Source organism: Python bivittatus, unplaced genomic scaffold, assembly GCF_059951505.1.
Source record: "Python bivittatus isolate LINGU-HERP-01145 unplaced genomic scaffold, Pbiv_v1 ctg000080_np1212, whole genome shotgun sequence".
NCBI classification, from domain to species: Eukaryota; Metazoa; Chordata; class Lepidosauria; order Squamata; family Pythonidae; genus Python; species Python bivittatus.
In genome coordinates this window covers 34,614,080-34,635,298 of record NW_028277035.1, presented here as the reverse complement: position 1 = coordinate 34,635,298, position 21,219 = coordinate 34,614,080, and the positions used below count along the sequence as shown (strand labels likewise).

Genomic DNA, 21,219 nt, shown 5'->3' with positions numbered 1-21,219 from the left:
TGAGAATTTGCAACTCTTTTTAATGCTTTTTATTTTCTTTATAGTTCCTGGGCTAAGAATGTTCTGTACAGCCAGAGAATTAAAGCCCCATTCTGTATTATAATGTTCAAATTCCATATATCATAATCATAAAATTCCAATCCATGCTAATCAACAGATTCTTTCCACAGAAACTTTGGGCTGGAGAGTAAAGTTCTGGGCAACAGAAGTCTTCTGAACTATGGTCTGGAATTTCTTGTAAATATCCCAACTAAAGACTTTTTGTTGAACAACCCAAGAAGTGCTGGTTATTTCATCGTCCTCAACTGTGCCTTTGTTCAAATCCGGGGCGGGAGGGGGGGGATAGAAATGGCTTTGTGAAGACAAGAGCTCATCCTAAATAAGGGACCTTAGCAACAAAGATAAAATATAGCCTGCAGCTAAAACAGTACAGTAACTAATTGCACTGAGATTTTGTCACTGTAACAGCCATCATCAATTTCTACTTTTATTTATAGTGGGATGCCAATGATATCCATCACTTCCCACCTGATGTCTTCTACATGGGTTGGACTACAGCTTCCATCATCCAATGAGAGTTCTAGTTTAGTATATCTAGAGAGGTGAAAGTGGGAGAAGGTTGCATTAGTTCATGCCAGCCAGAACATTAAGTAGTCAGAAGATCACAACTATAGCTAAAAATAGCATTCATGGGCACTTTTTCTTGCAATTTTTACTATCTAGCCTATCCTCTCTCCTGCTCTGCCTTTCCAAGCAAACTGCACTATATGCTTTTTTAAACAGTGCTTTAGTTATATCATCATCATCTTCATTTTCATCAGAATTACTTACCATTTGTCATGCAGTGCAATTATGTATTTGCCTTTTTCAAGAAAAAGGTCACTATTAGCACAATAACGAAATAGATGCTGTGAAAGAAAGTTTTGATGCTTCCCTCCATAAGAGTTTGCCTTTCATTCACCAGCTTCCTAGAGTGTTTGTCTTAAGACTTCCATGTTTTCCTCCCTGTGATCCATCACAGCCCTCTATCAACCCAGCACTGTGTTCTAGTACGAAAGTGCATTTCTCAAGCAAATGCAAAATGGTGTTTCGCCTGCTTGTTCCTGTGCTGGAAAACGGCAGAAGACCAACTACAGCATGTGATGTTGGGATGCTGATATTCATGGCAGGCAACATTTTTCATGGCAAAGACCGTGTTTAACTTATTTGAAGGGTCAGGGCTACTGTATGATAATGATGTAAACTGAATTGAGCTATATCATGTAAGTAGAAGGGCCAGGATGCTCTGGTTTAGTAGGGGTGCTGTTTTAAAAATTGTGTTTCATCTATTTTAGGGCTGACACTACTGTACTATTTTCATGCTGTTCCTGTCTCAAAATGATGGGAATCCATATTGATCTTTAGCAAGTATAGTCAGAGAGTACGCCAAGGCCAGCAAATAAGTGGCTGGGGGTCATATTTAGCTTTAGAGCTTCAGATTGGCCATATCTCCAGGAAGGGTTCCTCTGCCCAGCGAAGTAACATACAGAAGTTGCAAAACCAGCGAGGGAATAGAGGAAGCCAAGTGAAAAGAGAATCTAGACTGCTGATCGTCTTGCAACATTTCTTAGAGAAGGAAATGAAAGGCCACCAGACTAGCTATAAATACATGAGGATGTAAGCAAATAGGTGTCCTAAGTGACCTTGGCTGATCTCAAAAAGCTAAGGAGGATCAGAACTGCTCAGTTCTTGGATGGAAGAGTACCACAAAATATCAAGGCTCTAGACTACACTGGGAAATTGAGAAAACATTCTGGAAAAAGGCAGCGGCAACCTAGTGTTGTGGAGAGAATCATCTAGTTGGGTCCAGGTAGTTTTCAAAAGCTGAGACTGAACTGTCCCTGATTAAATGAAGGTAGTTGTTCCTTTTTCAATTATATTAACAAAAGGGGAAATATATACACTGTTTTAGTAAGACAGCTTTCTGGTGGAATAATGTTATCATCTATAACTAAGTTAACGTTACACACACATAAGAGCTGGCTGGCAGTAAAAATAAAATTCTCCAGCTATGAATTTGTGTCAAAATCCTTGATGGTGAAACATGAAGTGGTTCAGACTTTGATATCTGCATTGCAATTAGCACCTCCTGCATCACAAGATTGAGAACATGCTTTATTTTTTCCTCCAAATAGCTGTTTCCTCTCCTGACAGTACCAAACACTGCAGCTTCCCCGCTTGAATCCTCACCATTTTGTTTAGAGGGAGAAGGCAAAATCTTTCTGCCAGCAGACAGCAAAATAAAATGATGCTATAGGTATCCAAAGAACAGTTCAGGCTCATGATCAAGCCTGTAGAATTTGTAGAAACAGCTAGGAAAGTACGTGCTGCTCTGCAGGGTTAGGTAAGAAGGCAGCAATGTTGAGAGAAACAGAAGTGTACGCGATTGCTTCTGTTTCAATTCAGAAGGTGCTAATCGCAATGCAGGCATTAAACAGTAAAGCAGCATAGATGCCATGCATGTCTGAATCCAGAGACTTATGATGCCCAGTTTATGTGCTACAGCACACTTTAAAATTCTAGCTGTTACCATACAGCTATTATAAAGTATAAACAATAATTTTGCGCTGGTATGAAGGAGGAAAATGCCCAGTGCCAAAAACTGATCTCTTTAGCTTCCTACATAATATCTCACTTGCTGCATGAATTAACCACTGTACAGATTTATTTTGTGTTTATTACTTGTATAAGATTAGTTCGAATCAGCTAATCTAAACCCTTTATAAATGTTGCTCCTGCCCCTGTTGTAATTGTCAGTATAAAGTCCAGCAGCCTGGATTTAAAATGAAACGCTCTGCCTGCACCAACAGCAGTTCCTTAGCTGAATGGGGTAAACTATGAATCCTGCTTGTTGTGGATTTCCTCCAGTTTGGTCTTACTGTATTTTATTTCTTTCCTACAGTTGCTTTACCATACACCCCTCCCCCCCCCCAAATAAGGCAATGAGATTGTTATGTGGTTTTTAAGTAACTATATTAATCTGATAGTTATTAGACTTTTTAAAATCTGTATTTTTATTATCACCTTTGCAGGTCATATACATTAAAAAAAACCAGTGTCAATGTTTAAAAGCAAAACATAAAAAACCACCAAAGGATCTCTCTCTAAAAACTTGCAGGTGGGAATAGACCCACTTTGCATGGCAGCCACGACAAGCTCAGTGAGTGAAGAAAGAAAGCCAGATCATTGGGCTTCTAAATCTGAACCAATTTGTAAAGGTGATTATCTCCAATTCAATTGTTAGAGATAGTGATTAACAAATTAGATACTGGATCTTAAAAACCAAGATATATACCCATTCTTAAATAAAGGGAATGTAATATACAATTGAGTTTGTTGGTAATTTATAACTGTACACTTTCCATACATGGAATGTATTCTACTTTAGTTGTCTCACCCAGAACGTGCCAAACACCTTAGCTATTTTCCTAAGAAAAATACTCTAACCTCTTAATAACTATGTTTGTTCTTTTTGGTATCATACATTTTGAAATGGGACAATCGGATCTATTCTGAGGACCCTATTTATAGTGCCACAATAGTCCTGTTACATTTGATGGTGTCAGTACCTTTAACGGAGCAGTTCTTTATCTGATGTTCTTCTTTAACATGCCACAGTAAAATAAATGATTGAATCATGCTCTAAACTAATTGCTAGTTATCTTTTTCTACTTCTTTTCACAGTGTCCCACTACATTTTAATTACTAAATAGGAAACCGTCTGCATCTTCAAAGCACCACCAACAGAATGACCTCATTCAGGTCTCTTGTTGCCAATCCTTCACACAATGTTTTGGATCCTCAGACCAGTGTTTATCTTCTCCCTCTCTGAGGCCAACCCCTCATCCTTCTTCACGTCTATGTAAATGTATTTTACAGTGATGCTAATTCAAATTGCCTCCAAGCTATTCTAGAAGCCAACCCCCCAACTATGCTTTTAAATCACAGTTTGAAGACAAAACACAGTTCAAAGTATCAATTTGGACATTAAAACATCTGACAAGGCAAACCAGTAAACATGATGCACCATCAAGTTGTTTTTGACTCCTAGCAATCACATATAGTTTCTCCATGATGATCTGTCCCTAACCTGGTCTTCCAACAAGGCACCCATCACCACTGAGTCCATCCACCTTGCTACTGGTCATCTTCTATTTCCTTCCGCCTTTCCCAGCATTAGCGCCTTCTCTAGAGAACTAAATCTTCGCATAATGTGTAGGATAGGAGAGTTTGTGTCTCCAGTGAGGATTGATTTGTTCAGTGATCCTTTGGTTTCTTTTGGCTGTCCACATGAAGGAGGAATCAATTTGAAAGACAGGAAGAAGGAGGGCCCAATCTTTCTAGTCATGATTTGAAGAGTTACTAATTTGTCTAAATCAAATGAAGGTTTGCTCCTTCACACAACAGGTTCCACAGCTTTTAATTTCTGAGGTTTTATTGTAAGAGACTTGCAATATAATCAACATTTACTGAGAAGAATTTCACTGTAATGGGGCCCAAGTAATCTGTACAGGTTGCATTACGCCATCCTGCATTTCATTGTATTTTTCCCCTCTCTCAGTTTATAAACTCATGTAACTATGATTCAAGTTACATAGTCAAAAATAATCTCTTAAGCCTACAATGCTGGTAATTTGCTACTACAGCCAAGGAGCTCTGAATCTAACAAAACTTGGCGGAGTTTCATGAAATAAATAAATGCACATAGTTCCCTCGCTTGAGAGCCTTATCTGCTTAACTGAAGTGCGCGCGATCAGGAAGCTGTCTTGGGCGACAACCTTCTTCCTGCCTTTCCGTGCGTTCCGCTCAGGAGGCGCAACTGCACGCGGTGGATCGGAGCGCGGCGACTCGCGCGCAGAAGACGCGATTTTCGCAGTGCCGGCGGCGTTTGCCCTAAACGCACGAACTGACTGCCGCGCAGCCGGCCACGGCTCGGCGTCCCTGGGACAAACGGGAAGGAAAGGGAAGGGGGCCTGGACGCCCTTCCTTTACGTAGGCTGCACCTGCCCACCCCGCTTGCCGCGCTCCCCGCTTATTGGCTGTCCGCGGCTGCGGGGTCCGCCTCAACACGTGCCTCGAAAAAGCACCAAGCCCTGCTTCGGCTGAGGCGAGTAGCGCCGAAGAGGCGGGAGGCGCCCCCCCGAGGCCCGTTCTGCGCGCGGCGGCCAGGCGGCGCTGCACGCCTCCTCCGCCCTGCGCTCGGCTCGGAGGTGCGGCACGCGTGTTGGCCGCGACAGCCTCTTGCAGCGAGAGCGGCGGCGGCGGCGGCGCCGTGGAAGTGGATGGCTTAGCGTCGGGCACAGCGGGCTGAGCTTCTGGGCCCCTGGCAGGCGAAGGAGGGATCTGGCCGTGCTTGCGAGCAGCCGATCTTGAAGGCTTGAAACCTGCTCGGGGACCTCTGGATCTCGATGGCGCTGAACGGAACGAGGAGCGCGTAGCTGGGGTGAGTAGCGGCACCTTCCCTCGCCGTTGACCTCTTCCAGGTGGCTGGTGGACGGACGGCGCCTGCCGCCTGCTATTTCAAGGCGGACGCGCGTCCACCTCTCTTCCAGTCTTGTGCGCATCACCTACGTAGCCGAGCATCTGTGAGGGTGTCCAGGCTTCCCTCCCGCCTCTTCCCTCTTTTTCTGGCCAAGGCTGTTTTCTGAGCAAAGTCTGTTGCGTTGGCCTCGCGTTTAGCGGTGGAGAGGCAATCTTGCGGGCGGAGGGCCGCGGCAGGCACGCCCGGATCGCCCTGTCCTGCCTGGCATCTCTAGGGAGGCACCTTGCAGCGGTTGAGCGATAGTCACTGGGTTGGGCATGCAGTTTCCAAACGTTTGGTCGTGCTGGAAGGGGACTGCTTAGGTCCCTGTGTACACGTGTGTGTGTATGTGTGCTGCACACACACACATCTTGGGCAAGGACAAGGCCGTAGTTTGGAAGCCAGTCCTAAACCGTGGGTCCTTTAGACTTTTGCGATTAATGAGAAGAAACTTTTAATTCAGTAATGCACTTCCTTATCGATTGCTGGTGGCGTCTGGGTTGGAATAGAAAAAGCGAGCCGGTGGGGCTTGTTTATATCTGTAGGGAAGATTGCCTGCCTGGGAGACATCCGAGATGAATGAGGCTGACCTCCCGTGTGTTCTCTGGGAAGGGTGATCTGAGCCCCTTCGAACTGCCTGAGACTGGAAAATCTGTAATGTCTATTGAACTGAGTTTAATGGAAGAGGGAGGGAATCGGTCTCAAAGCTGCTAAACTGGGATAACTGCTCTTACTACTGGGTAGAATGAAAAAGGAGAACATTCCCATTCCTTCCCTTTGTTTGGAAGTACACAATGCACAAATATTTTTTTTGAAAATGCTGCAATTCACAGAGGTGTCGCTCACCCCCATCTTTCCAAAAACAGGCATGTGAGTCCTTGGCATATTTACTTGGAAATTGTATCCGCTGTTGTTTGCTTCCAAATACATTTAGATTCATTGGTTTGTTTGCCTCTGTTTACCTGTACTTTCATCATTCCCTAATACTTTAACCTGTGTTTGAAACTCTGATTCTAACCATGTTATGCAGAAATAAGCACCGGAGGGTTGCAGCGACTCGTTCATGTCATGTTTCCAAGGCAAGGGTGTGAGATATGCAAATCAAAGAGTTTATCTAAGAGGCAGTAATAAGTACACACATTAAATGCAATTTAAGGTGTAACTCTGCATATTTAGTTGGGATTAAATTTTATAAGATGCAGTAGGTCTTAATTCCAGGTGTATGTGCGTGGGGCTGCAGTGACAATTATTAGTATGATAGTTCATTTTTGGCTCATGTACAGGAAAACCTAATCATGCTTCAGCTTAAAAGAAGATTGTCTTGCAGTTTGCTATTGTTAAAATATATCATTATTTTTGCTTAGATCATGGTTTCAGAGTATAATTCATCTTTGAAAAACTTGTTTAAAGTTAATCATGTCATGTACCCTCTCAGTTCAGGCATAATTTTCCTGGGAAAAGAAACTTATTTGTTTTTGAATCAGGAAATGTGTCTCAGTATTATTGAGCAAGTGCTGTATACCTAGCTTGAACTAGGTAAGAACTAATTGGTTCAATAAATGATAAATTCTTAGATAAGTACTAATCCGTGAAATAAAATACATGTGACTTTTAAAAAAAAATCAATTTAAAAAATTGAATACAGGCTGCTCATTTGATTATAGTGTCAACATGTATTGTCATTGTTGTTATTATTTAATTATTTGGTATAGTGTGAATTCTGTATTCTATTCAGCGAGGAATCACCTTTATCATAGGAGAACATCTGCAGTTATAATAATTAAACTACAATGAAGCAACTGTTGTGTGTTCCAAACTAGTGATTAGTTTTAATTCTATGCTTTGAAAATAAATGAATGCAGTAACATCCTATTATATATTGGTGAAGAAACTGAAGTGCTCTGACACATCAACTGCTTTGATTAGCTTCTTCTCATTTCTTACTGTTTGTGGGATTAAGAGGCTCTCAATTTGAGCCTAACTCCTGACCATCGCATGGATGCAGATGAGTAGCTTTCCTGCAGTACTGAAATAATTTGCCATGGCCTTCTTCTAGCATCCTTTGATTTTCTAGTCTAGTTTAAGGTCTTGGTATTCCATAGTGATCTCTCATCTTTCATCTCTAACCAGCCTGCTTAGCTTTGAAGCCCAAATAAGATCAACCAGATGCTGCCACCTGAGTCACTGCATGCATTGTAAAGGCAGGAGATACTAAACATTATATTCCAGATAGACTTTTTACCTTAGTTAAACACTGTGTACTTGCCTTGTTAAATAGAAATATTAATAGGTAAGAGTAGTGAGAGATTTGTTCATAATTTATACATTTTAGATGCTTTGGCCATGTTCTTTTAATGTGCTTGAAGTAATGCGGGTAGAGTCTTTCATACAAAATGTATATGAAATTTTAGAATACTGTGAACAGTTTTGAGGTTTCCCGGGGGCAATAGGTCAACCTAAATCATTCTCTGGCTGGAAAAAAATACAGTGTCTGTAGATGAGGGATAGGCAATATGCTGCCTTGCAGTTGTTTTGGATTTCCGTTCCCATCAATCTCATAGCATGGTCAGTTGCATAGAGTTACAGTGCAAACCATCTAGAAGACAATAGTTGTACATCCTTGCTGTGTTTATTGATTTATTGATTTCAGTATGTGTTAGACATAAAAATGACTTCTAGAGAGATAGCCATGTGAGTCTTGGGCTCCATAGGGTTGAGTCTGCAGCAAAGTAATTTTGTACCCTAGACCTACTGGCCTTTCAAAGTCCCATTCTTCAGGCAATAACCAAAAATCAGCTTACAAATTATTTTTGAAAAAGAAATACTAGGTGCGTATAGTTCTGCATTTGACTGAAGAGATGCCATTTTTTTCACACACTTGGAAAACTTACCAACCCCCCCCCCTCCAGCTTTTGGCTAAAAAAAAAACAAACCCTCCAGCTTTTCTGGCGCTAGTACTACTTATTTATTTACTTTTGAAATTTCTAAGGTCCGCTGATCCCCTAATGACTCTGGATGTTGTGAAAAACAAATTCAGAACAATAAAACAGATAAAAAGAATGACAAACATCCAGAAAGAGCAGTAAAACACATGATTGCTTGATACAAATAATTCCTATAAGAAGCCTGCCACATACCCTAGCCCAAGGTCTGGAGAGAAAGCCAGGTTTTTAGGGTTCTTTTAAATGAGGTTGGGGGCAGACAAATCTTTTGAGAGGAGATTGTTGCCAAGGGCAGGCACTAGAATAGAGAAGGCGTTCTGAGTCCCATCAGATGACATTGCCTAATCAATGAGATCTAAGGCTTGCTAACTCTTTCTGTTTGTACAGGATGGATAAAAACTATGGGAGCAGATGGTCCCTCAGATAGCCTGACCATGTGCCATGAAAGGCTTTATTGGGAAAAACTAGCACCTTGAATTGCACCTGGAAGCCAATTGGTAACCAGTGATGTTCACTAAGCAGAGGTATTATGTGAGCACATTGTGGCATGCTCATAACTGCTTGTGCTTTTGCATTCTAGACCACTTGCAGCTTTTGAGTGGTCTTCAAAGCAGCCCATTGCAGTACTTCATACATGAGTGACCAAGGTGTGACTGACTGTCCAAAGACCCTCCCAATCCAGGAATGGTTGCAATTGGTACCTGAGATGAATCTGTGCAAAGACTTTCTTGGTCACAGCTATTTTCTCCCTGAGCAATAGCTGTGAGTTCAGGAAAATCCACACATTGTGCACTAGTCCCAAAGGGAGAAGTACGGCTCTATTCAGGACTAAAAAGTCTCTGGGACTAGGACTGAGTAGTCCGAATATCCCCCAGATTGAACCTGAGTCTGTTCCTTTCAATCCAGACCCCCACAGCCTCAGACACTGGGACAAGACTTTGACAGCATCATTTGGTTGGTTTGGGGTCGAGATACACAACTGAGTATTAGCATACTGATGATACTTGTCCCCAGACTAATAGATGATCTCACCCAGCAGCCTCATGTGGATGTCGAACAGGGAAGGCAAGAGTATTAAGACTTGTGACACTGCAAGTATTAAAGGCCTCAGGGTCGATCTCTACCTCCCCCCAGCAGCACCAAATAGAACCGATCACAGAAAAAGGAGGAGCAGCACTGCAACAGTGTGCCCCATTTCTAATCCTTGTAGTCTGTTTAGAAGGCTACTATAATAGATGATATTGAACACTGCAGAATGATTACACTACCCATGTCCTGGCTTTTCCAAAAATCATTGCCAAATGTTATCAGTGTTGTCTCCATTCTGTGCACTGGTTTGAAATTCAGCTGAAAAGGTCTGGATAATCAATTTCTCCCAGGGCCCTCTAGAGCTGTAATCTGACCCCCTTCTTAACAACCTTCCCTAAAAAGGGAAGATTGGAGACTGGATGGAAATTGTCCAGGGTAGGTGGGTCAAATAATGACTCCTTGAGGACAGTGGTGATGTTCCAGCTTGGCACATGTTAATTAAAATAGGCCTATTAATGGAGGTTATAAAACAACCACATTTTACTTCCCAAGTAATTTTTTCGTAATGATTTACTGCTGAAAAGACTGAGTTGGGTAGAATCAGATTCAGAAGTAATTAACTAAAGAGTTTTTTTAAAAGGCCCTCAGGCATAATTAAGCAACATTACTTAAAGTTTTGGGCAATTTCCACTGAGTGTTTTTCATTTGTAAGTTATTTATTAGTTTAGTTTCGTATTTTCTTACATAATTTATAATGTTTATAGAACTGTTTTATGATTAAGCTTTTTTCTGCTGTCCATTTAATTTCCCCTTTTCTGCTATCCATTAATTTTATTTTTATCTTGTATCATTGTGAAGTCATAGTTCAAAGCCAGTTTTCTCTCTATATTGTTAATATTGATCTGATAGGGAACATTGGTTCACCAAATAAGATTGCTCTGATAGGAATGCATAATCACATTTTGGGACTTATTAATAGAAAATGCTGGCTAAGAAGAATGTTTCTGATCCTGTAAATACTTTCCTCAATACCATGCATGGCCAATAAGTTGCCATGTTTAACCACTGTTGCAGAGAGTACATGAAAGTGCTCATAAGGCCTTAAGGTGCTGGAAAATAACATTTGGAGCAAAGCTTTGTACTAGCCTAGAAACTGCTTTAGCTCTTAACTGCTTTAGCTCTTAAACTAAAGACAATCTAGGGGCATAGCATATGAGTGAAAATGCAAAGGCAATTATGGTATTGCCACATAATATCTCCAAATGATTAACAAGCCAAATTAATTGTAGAAGAGCAATTCCTAATCCATGTTTGCAAACTACCACTGGTTTATAGCGTAATGCAATCAGTCAGCACACAATAACCCTAAAGAAGTATGTATAGAGATGATTTAGCAGGGGCCTTGCTTGAGGATCCAACATTTCCCAAACTGACCCAAAGAGACAGTGTAATTAAGAGCATTTTGTCACCCACACTAGAGAAGAGAACAGTGCCAGTCTTGGGCTTCACGTCTAGGACTGCCATACCTCTGGACTGTCTAGCTGAAGAGACAACAGTATACTTTAGAGAAGATCTAACAATGGCAAAGTTCCAAACTTTCACTCTTTCTAATCTTTCTGGTACTTAGCTGAGGAGTATTAGAATTGTTTAAGTATTGCTCAATTAATATTTGTTTTTCCTGGGGGCTGTCCCTGATCCAAGATATCTTTGTTCACTGGTGGATGACTCCTGCTCTAGATAATCTTTCTTCCAGCATTTGTAGGTCTCAGCTTAGTCAGAATATGAAGTCACACCGAGAACTAAAAGGAAATAATTAGAGAGCTGGAGAGTTCTTTGAAGATTTTGACCACATCTGTTTGTGTTTCCAAAGGCAAGCTACTTACTACTTCACACTCTGAAACCAAGCACATACAGCTTTACCTCCAAAATTAAGAGCAGCCCTCTTGGTGGGTGGGTGGGGGAGGAAGAGAGGCTGTGTCAAAAGAAAGCTCATAGATATTGCTGGAGTTTTCATCTCTTCCAAGAGCTGTCAGTCTATCAAAATCCAGTCTTTTGAGTGATTTTGCCCTAATGGCAGCCATGTGGGATGTGGATTGAAAAGCAATCCATTTGCTGAGCAGCTTTCACATATTACAACCATCATGGAGAGCAGCTTCTGTGCAGGACCTTTCAAGTGGCTTCCCATGTGGCAGAGGGTGTAGGACAGCTGCCTCCAAAGAACACAAAATGAAGCAAGTTCTTATCTGAAGGCTTTTCAATGGTTTCCCATGTGGTAGCTGTAGCCGAAGAATGTGTGGTGACCCACAGGACATAAGTAAGCCAGATCAGTTATGTTTTTGTTACAGCAAAATTTAAAGTTGCTTTGTGCAGTTCACAACCATCCAACATAAACAGACTCTCCAGTTGTCCTACCAAGCTTCTGCTTGGCAAGCACCATTTTACATCAGGATATTTTTATGTAACTTAATCATGCAACACTGGGAATATCAGTTCTTGTTCTAAATAATGGGACTAATAATAACTTACTTAACTCTCAGAGGTAATGTGAAACCTAATTACTTTTGTCATATTTTTTTTTTGTAGATGAAAGGCAATCCATGTTAATTAGGAAGGTATTTCCTGATGTGTCCAGAGATAGTATGAAACATAATGATTAAAAACTGCATTTGTTAAAACTATTGGGAAGTTTTGCTTCCTCCATCTGAAATTTTCTGCTTTCATCCTGACAGTTGCTAGTAGCTCTGGCTTTAATAGATTTTCATCTAACTGCCTGTAGATTGAACCTCATGTGTAGAAGCTTTGTTGCTCCTGCAGAACCTGGGTATACAAAATATGGAGAAGATAATACAATTGTGTCATATTGGAAATAATTCCTTGGGACATTCCTTACAGAGAGAAATTGTTGCCAAGCAGCTAGAGCCTATGTCAAGGCTGTAAATATTGGAATAAATAAATAATGGGACTGCATGTCTGGAGAAGAATACAGAACGGGCTTATAATATAATGGAAACAGGCTCAAGGACAGCATTAGTAGCTGTTGCAGTCTAGTTGACAAAGTCTTCATGTTTTGGTTATTAACTCTTGGTGTGTATTATTTTCTACTTTGTGGAAAAGGCCATAATATTAGAAGGCTGCCTATGTGCAGTAATATGGGTTTGGGAACCAACGGTGCAGAACAACTTTATGGCCATGAAGGATGAGATCTAATGGATATTCACCTGGCCATATCTTCTGTCTGATCCCATGCTACCCTGAGGTGCTTCATTTTATTCTTGAGGAAAGGATGTGAAAAGGGAAAGTACTGCACCAAGCAGAGGTTGCTGCCTGAACAAGGAGAATGTTTTTTTTGTCAGACTGGATTAAAGGTAGTTGATACATGACAGCCTTTGCAAGCAACATGTTGTCTAGCACATATCATAAAATTGAGCCAAGAGTTGGTAGGCAAGTTATATTGTTTCAAATTTCTGACATTTAGCTCATGTCTTTTCTGACTCAGATGTTGCCTTTTCTCCCTGGGTTTGTTTAATTTTATTTCAGCACATTCCCAGCTGTATATAAATAGAGATTGGTTAACATTTAAATACATAAATATTCAGTTGGAACTTTGCTAATAGCATTTATGCCTAGTGTTTTAAAAGCAATGCATGATCGCTGTTAAAAAGGAAGTTGATTCTTTCAGGGCCAAATTAGATGATATGAGAAATGTGTGATCACATTTCAGGTGCTCTTTAAAAAAAAGGCATGTGGGAATATGCAAAAGAGGGAGTTAAGTTCTTCTTACACTATATCTGCATTGTGGTATCAGGAAAGAAAAATATTTTTCTGTTCTGCCAAGTTTATATTTGCCTTATGAAGACAGGTGTTAGTAAGTACTATCACTGCTTAAGGCTCTGGTAGTTTTCAGTGCAATGAGATTGTTGATCAATTTCTAGGCTGTACAGTACCAGTGTAGGCAAAGATTCGTGTTACTGACTGCTTCTTCCTACAAAATAGTAGAAAATTAAACACATACAAAACAAGTTGTCTAGCTTGAAATTTTTCTTTCATGTGCTAGGTTGCTTTATATATAGATGTTGTTTTATGTGGAAGGACATTAATCATATGAGCCTCCATTAGAACTTTGAAATGGCAGAGATATAGATGTACCACATCATTGAGAACTAGGCCTCAGTTGGACTCTTTCCATTATAAAATCAACACCTGCTGACCTTGGGAACTCTGACAGGTCCTGTAGAACTTGCACCTATTTCTGAAAAACTGTTTGTCCCTCTTGGAAGTCCTGTTGGCTTTTCTTCAAGATGGGTTCCTCTAGGCTTGGTGAGATCACAAAATGTGCAACCTCTGCTGGGCTGTTCTTATCCTGATGACTCATCTTCCAGTTTACTGTTTGGACAAATAGGGTCCCAGCTGAACTTTGCAGTGAGTCTATATAGGTGCCAGGTGTGGTGTGGATAAATGGGAAGCATCTGACTTGGAGCATGCATCCAGGATGAGAGACTTTTGTATGACTTTAGGAAAGTACTAAGTTTAGCAGCTAAGAAAATTGTTCTCTGGGTCTGGATCTGTCTATAGCATCATGCTTGTACCTGTTGTTTATCTAAGAGACAGCTTAGACAGACCCCCACACAAGTTATACCAATGACTTATGAGGTTCTCCATACAGAAACAGGATGCCTTCCTGAAAAATTGTTGACCTTATTCACCGTGTCTAAGCCTTCTGTTCAAACATTCTAATTCTTCTCATGAACTTTGCGGCTTTCAGCGTTGCCTACGAATACCTGTTTCTTCACTGTCTTCATAGTTCCACAAAACTTCAGTTTTGCTCAGAACTATGTCAGTTGTCCTGGTTTGAGGTACAAGAATGTTTATTTTAAATGTTGTTGACCTGCAGAAATTCAGTGGAGAGTTTATACATTGTACCTTTTTGCTTTGCTTGATAGAAATGCCTGCCAAACTAATTCTTTTTCTAGAAGCATTTTTTTACTTAATATAACTCTTTTGAGATCACCTACTGTAGCTTGTTTGCACCATATCAGAGAAGACTAAAGAGTAATTGGCTATTTTCCCCCTTGTTAACAGCCTTCCTTGCTTTTCTGTCAGTGTTTCATATATGCTGCTTAGTCTATACTACATACTACAAGGCATGGGAATCTGCTTTGATGTAAGGTATCTTGAGTATGAACATCAGACTTAGCTGAATAGGCCCCAGGTATACAGCACTCTCCTTCTTCATTTTAAGTTAGAGACTGATCTATTTATTTTTCCACATCAATGGACTTTTATATTAATTATTTAACTAATCCATTGTTCATTGTATACATTAAAAATAGGGTTTTTTTCCTCCCCTCCACTCCAAAGTTTGTCCATTTTAAAACAAAGGTTATTCCTTTCTTATACTTCATATATTGAGTGTTTTAGTCCTTTCTAAGATGTTCTCTCTCTTGAGAACATGGAATATACATCTCTATATGAATCTTTGCTGTCTATTTCTTCTGGGAATCATCCATAATAAAAAGTTTAAAAATAGGTTTATGAAATGTGACAGCAGCTTTAGCTATCGGATCAGCTTCGTCCTTGCTTCTGCTGATGAGTGATAATTGTGTGCATGGGAAGCATTTCTGATCCATTCAAAAATATCTAAGAATTTTCAAAGAATCTAGTATGAATTCTGAACAAAGAGATTACCTTTCTCTCCTTTTACACATATCATGTCTCATTTCTTTATGTTGTCTACATACATTTGTCCTTTCTTAAAAAACATCAAATAGTATTTGTATATATACAAATATATCTTTATGAAGGGAAAGGTGTACAGTACGTGAATGTATATGAGCAAAAAGTTTTTAATGCGATATTTAACAAATGCCCTGGTCCCTATTTTAAAAATATGCAAAGTATTTCCTGAACTGTATTAATGGAAGATTTTGTTAAATTTGCACTTAATAAGTGAAAATATTCTATGATTAAAACAATAGCAAAGTCTAGTGGCTTTAGAGGAGAATTGGGTCAGATATCCAATGTCACATGTAGATTTTTTAATGCACACATGCAAAGATGAATGCATATATTAAAGTAATTTTAGATGATTGTAAGTGAGGAGATTATGACAACTGCTGTCGTTAAAATGACATTTGTTCCAAGGAACAGATGGTGCTTGGGTGGTGACAAATGGATTCACTTTGGGTGTGATTCATACATGGTATTAGTTACTGAACAATAAAATATCAGGGAGACTTTTGAACCTATGCGCAGTCACAGTTATGTTTTAAACTTACATATATGTGTATTTATAATAGCAGCATACTGCTGCCTTGACACAGCTGAATGGTGAGTCTTTTTAAATAGCCATACATAAATATGAAACTCAGAGAATGTAGGCAAAACCTGAATACTCATTTGGGCTAAAGGTCAGCAAACTAGTAAAAATGGGTAGGATTTGATAGGAAGAATCAGAGCCAAGTGGACATAATAGGCAGTTTTCCAGTCACCTATGTACGTTTTGAAGACCTAGTGAAATGGAGGTGGCATTTCACCCACAGCTTGGAGGGATCCTCCTTGATCAGTGAGAAAGAGGCATGTACCTCCATCAGCAGAGTGATAGAGGGAAATCTACCTGACAGCTTCTAGAACCCATTCTATTTAGCATGAATTTCCATATAAGGAGCAGTCATTTCAGCAGCCACTTTTTGAACGCCTTGCTAGAAGCCTTGTAGAATAGTTGCCAGTGTGTGACATGAGAGCTGGCCATAAATGCTGTTGGCAGAATGGAAATTGCCTTTGAGATGTTTGTTACACTTCTAGGAAGTCTAAGGTAGTTTTCTGTTAGCCTTTATCTGCTGAGTCGTGGCTAGCAGTGTAGTTGTATAACATTATATACGGTAATACAACAAAGAACAAAGGTCCCAAAGCACAAGAAAACTGAACAGTAGCCAGCTGCTTTGCAAACCAGATCCCTCATGATCAGGATTCATCTAAAGTAGACTTACTGCTGGAATAGGATGAATAATTGAAGTAATTATCTTCCCTATAGTATCTCCCTCAGTATTTTCAAAATTGTTAACTTCTATATTGAAATCTGAAACAGTCACAAGTATATACTGGCTTCATAGCTGGCATTTTTCTGAAAGCTGGAAATAAAAGGAATAGAGAATTTAATGAAGTCTTGTAGAGGCTGTGTTTTGTTTTGTTTTTATAATGGCCTGTCAAATCAGATTTGCAATTTAATTTCTTGAAAGCCATTTCAGTTTGCCAGGTTTAAAAATTAGTCACATTTACAAAGAACATTCAGGTCTGTACCTGGAAAATTCCAATGATCTCTGAATAGCTTCCTTAAGCTTTGGGCTTCCCATTTCACTCCCCACCTTGTTTTAGGTATCTCTCTGCTGATACTAAACTAGAAGCCTTGCTGACAATATTTCAAGAATAGAGCTCTTTGGTTAGGTAGGCTTATTGTGAGAATTACAAAAGACAGTTAAAAAGTTTAAAAAAAAGTTAAAAAGAAAAATGTAGTAGCTGCCAAGTGTCAATGGAATTCCTGTTTTCAATAGAAGCAAGGTTTGATGTTTGCACCACTTTCTCCCTCCTATCTGACACAAGGAGCTGCGAGCTTCATGCTTTTAGGTGGGAGGAATAGTGACCACCTGTGCCTATTTATCAGCCTGGTGTCAGGCTCTTTGCCTCTGACCTTGATAGACCTAGCCCTTATATCCGGCATGTTCTCCCATTTCTGCTTCTTCAAATGTAAAGTACTTTCCCAAATTTTGTTCTTACAATTTTGTGTTTTCATGTCACATTCAAGCAGCAGATTCAGTGAGATGGAGCAGTGTCTGGGGTTTTCTGTTGAGTTCTGTTGTAGAAACTGAGTGGGCTACAATCTGAGAAGTGTTTGAGAGCTGCAAAACTTGTTTCTGGTCAAAAGACCTTGCAAGAAAAGTTCAAACCCGTGTCATTGGTGGCCCTGTCATAGTGATGCAGTGTATATTCTCCAATCTGAAAGTGGCTCTAGGATTGTTTGGGAGAACCAATATGTGGTCCAGAAGCCAACATATTATGTTGCAAGTGGTGGCTGCGGCTTCTCATCGATCAGTTACCTTCCCTGCAGTGTTTGGCATAATGATCCCCTTTTCCAAATTCTCCCTGGGTCAGTTGTAAGAGACTAAACCTGCCTTCTGAGACTGCTGTCTCATGCAAAGCATGTTGGTGATGGAGGAACATCATTTCAGTCTTCATAGTGGAACCAAAGCAGGCAGAATCAAGAAAAGCTTTTGTCCCCTTTCAACATCATGTACTTAAGCCCCCATCTCCACCCCGAAGTTTGCAGCCAGGGCAAATATTTTCCAGCTGGGCGGAGAATGGTATGGTGCATATCAAATGTATTAATGGCTTCCTAGGGTTCAGAAAGGGTGGATGGCTGTCCTTTCATTGGCCCCACCTGAGGAAACTCTGATGCCAGTTGTGGGCAAATATTTAATATTTTAAAAAATAGATATCAGTGTACCGTATAGTCAAACCTTAATAAGTACAATCATTTCAAAGCTCTTCTGGCAACCCAGGAACTTACTTAGAAAAATACATGTCAAGACTCACATTTTTTTAGTTGAAAAAAAAATCAATAACAAGTAAGCCAATCCCTTTGCAAGGTACACAGGTGTTCCAGGATCATCTGTCTGTTTTGGCTGAGGATTCAATTTGTCTACGCCAGGGTTTCTCAGATGCTGTCTGGGAAATTCTGGGAGTTGAAGTCTTAAAGTTGCCAAGATTGAGAAACCCTGGTCCATGCTCTTTCATTCATCTAGTACCCTAATCTTAGAGTGGAATCAGCAGCTTTAAATACATCAGTACCAAAATATAAACTTGGGTATCATGTACTGTATATGCTGATTTTAATTCCTCATTCCAAAACTGCAGAATATGTCTCCTAGCAATGTCGTATCATTTCTAAATGGCCTCAGAGTGAGCACCAGGACTTGCAGTGTGTGCATTTTTTCCCATTGGGACGGTATTTTCCTAAAGCCCCCCCCCATGTCTTTTCATATGTAAGTTTTCACTTCAGAAGAAAATGGAGATGGAGCATCTCCAGAGAGCACTGAATTAAAACTCTTGGCATCCCTCATCATTGGGCTATAGGTTTGGTGGAGTTATGATCCAACAATATCTGGATAGCCACAGATTGTGCTCCAGAAAGGGGATCCACTGCTCTTAGGAGAACAGCATCACCAGACCAGAGAAGTGTGGAAACTGAATGTTAAGCACTATAAAAGCTGTCAACACACAGCAGCTCACAATTTCAGCAGCAGTCTGCACTTAAGCCTTGCAGCTACTCATTCACAGGCATCTGCAAAGGGAGGTGAGAATGATGACATGTATGTCATGAGACAAATGATGTGACTTATATTGTTGCATTAGATATCATGATGAAAGTGCAACATTGCATCTTTTGTGTGCATTTTAATGTTGTGGCTTTAAGAATGTTGGCACACTTAACCAGTGTTGTTTATTAGCAAAGGTCATTATTGTTATTGTTAAGGGTTGTCATACTAGAAAAAAATAGAGGAAAAAGAAATGTTGGCTACAGATGAATTTACCACTCATGTGACAATATTCTTAAAATATCTAACTTTGAACAAGGACTGCGGGTGATCAAAGATCTTGCTTAATTCATTTTTTGATATTTACATAGAGCACAACTTTCGGCTAAGCATTTGGTGGTTCACATCATTCAAAATGATTACGTTCCTCCTGACATTGTCTCATGCTCTTGCTGTAACGATGAAGTCTTTGTATCAGTGTTGGCAACTTTGCCTAGGCTGGCTATTCATTCTACACTGTATTTTAGTATGACAATATCCTGCTATTGAAAAAAGCTAAAATAATACAGTGATGCATGATGTAACCTATAAAAGATAGCTTTGTCTGGGGTACATTTTCTGTAGGGTCAGGCACTGCATTGATAACTGATTATACATGAAGCAACAGTTCTAAAACCTACAGAAATCAGTCTGATTTTCATTTACTCCAGGCTGCATAGTTACTTTTTGATTATTATTATTATTATAATTTAAAATTATATAACCTTTTAATTAGGAGTATAGGTTTACTGATTTTCCAAATCAGGTCAAAATGGTTTAGGGAGAATCATAGTAGCAATTAAACAAAAATATTAATGTGTAGGGATTAGTTGCTTTGTTTATGGAACTAAAGAGTCAGAGTTGTACAAATCTACTGTGGAGATTGTCTGCCAAGGTATTGTCTTAGATGGACAAAATTTCAGATCCTTGAAGTCACAGATACAACCTTGAAAAGTTAGAAGAGATTTGAATGTTGTGGATCTGGGGAGAAGAGGACTTTCACATTGATGGATCACTTTATAAGTGCCCTAAAAATAATAATAAGTAGCTGCTGCTACTCATGTTGAAGCTTCTAAGACACGTAGTGCAGGGATGGGGAACTTCCAGCCTGCCAATCTGACCCATCTACCCCTGTTGGAATTCCATGTGTTCCCTCTCTGGGTTTCCAGCAAAGGGAGAAATGCAGAACAGCTAAATCCTACTTCCTAGGAGCTGGTTCTTATAGGCACTCCCAGAGGGATCAAGTTTTTGACTATTTAGTAAGCAGAGTTCACAATCTAGGGGTTCATTGCACATGTACACTTTTTATATGAGTGCTAAGTTCATTTTCTAGGTGAAACCAGTGGAGTGTGAATGGAAGAGAGGCACTTGGGGAAAGCATAGGCCATTCCTTCCCACATCCTCATATTGAGCTCTAAAGGGACAGTACGTTATCTCTCTCCATTGGATTCTCTTTGTATTAGGGCAACAGGTGAGCAACTTCTTAAGCTGTAGAAACTTTCTCTTCTTCTTTCTCTTTGTCCTGTGCCTGTATATTTATTTGGGGCTCCTATGTATGCTGCTTTGTTTTGCAGCAGCCAATAATTCTCTCTTTTCTCCATGCTTTTCCTGCTTCATAGACAAGTTTTTATTCCCCTTCTGCTCCCACATGTTTCTTCAGCCATTTCCTTTTTCCCCTTTCTGTATTGTATCTATGCCCCTTCACTTGCTTCTTTGTTCTGTATGCAGAATCCAAGTAGTTACAGAGGTCAAGAACTGACCAGACTGCAGCAGGTGTGGAAGGATACCTGGAAATGCAAAATGCATGGAGACCTGTGTTAGCTCAGCTGATGCTCCTGAGATACCAAAGGCTGTAGGGCTTAAGTGGATCCGCTGTTGATGGGTATGATAACCGCTTTGGTGCAGTGAGCATGTGAAAACTACAGTGTGATGAATGACAAGAAAATATGGTCCTGTGGGTCTAATATTGAGAGAAACAGGTTCTTGGGCTTCTATTTCAATAGATTTGTTCAAGGTGGATAATATGGCAGGTGACAATTTGCCACTGCTGGGGGCAGAGTCTTATGATTCTGGATCTCTTTGATTTTATTTGATTTATTAGATTTATTATGGCTGCCCACTCCAGAAGACTCTGGGTGGCTATTGCCCTCATAAAGGAAGCTGCTTACTTGACATACAGCGGTAGCCTAAAACTATCAGCTTATTGTTCCTCTATTTCATAAAGAAGTCTTATAAAAATATTATTTCCTTTATCATTCTTGTCAAGTAGGAGGGAGAGGAGGAGAGCCAACAATCATATGGAAATTATTATACCAGGATAGATCATTGCATTGCCAAATCA

General features: G+C 40.0%; 1 protein-coding gene across 3 annotated transcripts in view; it reads left to right on the top strand.

The window, feature by feature from the left end:
- Nucleotides 1-5,020: 5,020 nt before the first annotated feature.
- The window catches only part of RASGEF1C (RasGEF domain family member 1C), a 93,764-nt gene continuing 77,565 nt past the window's right edge, over nucleotides 5,021-21,219 (top strand). Inside the window, exon 1 of one of the 3 annotated variants that reach the window (XM_025175108.2) lies at nucleotides 5,021-5,482. The gene's annotated coding sequence lies outside the window, so the exon portion shown is untranslated. The remainder of the gene's footprint in view (nucleotides 5,483-21,219) is intronic. The other 2 variants (XR_003086159.2, XM_007421919.4) reach the window with 2 other exon arrangements.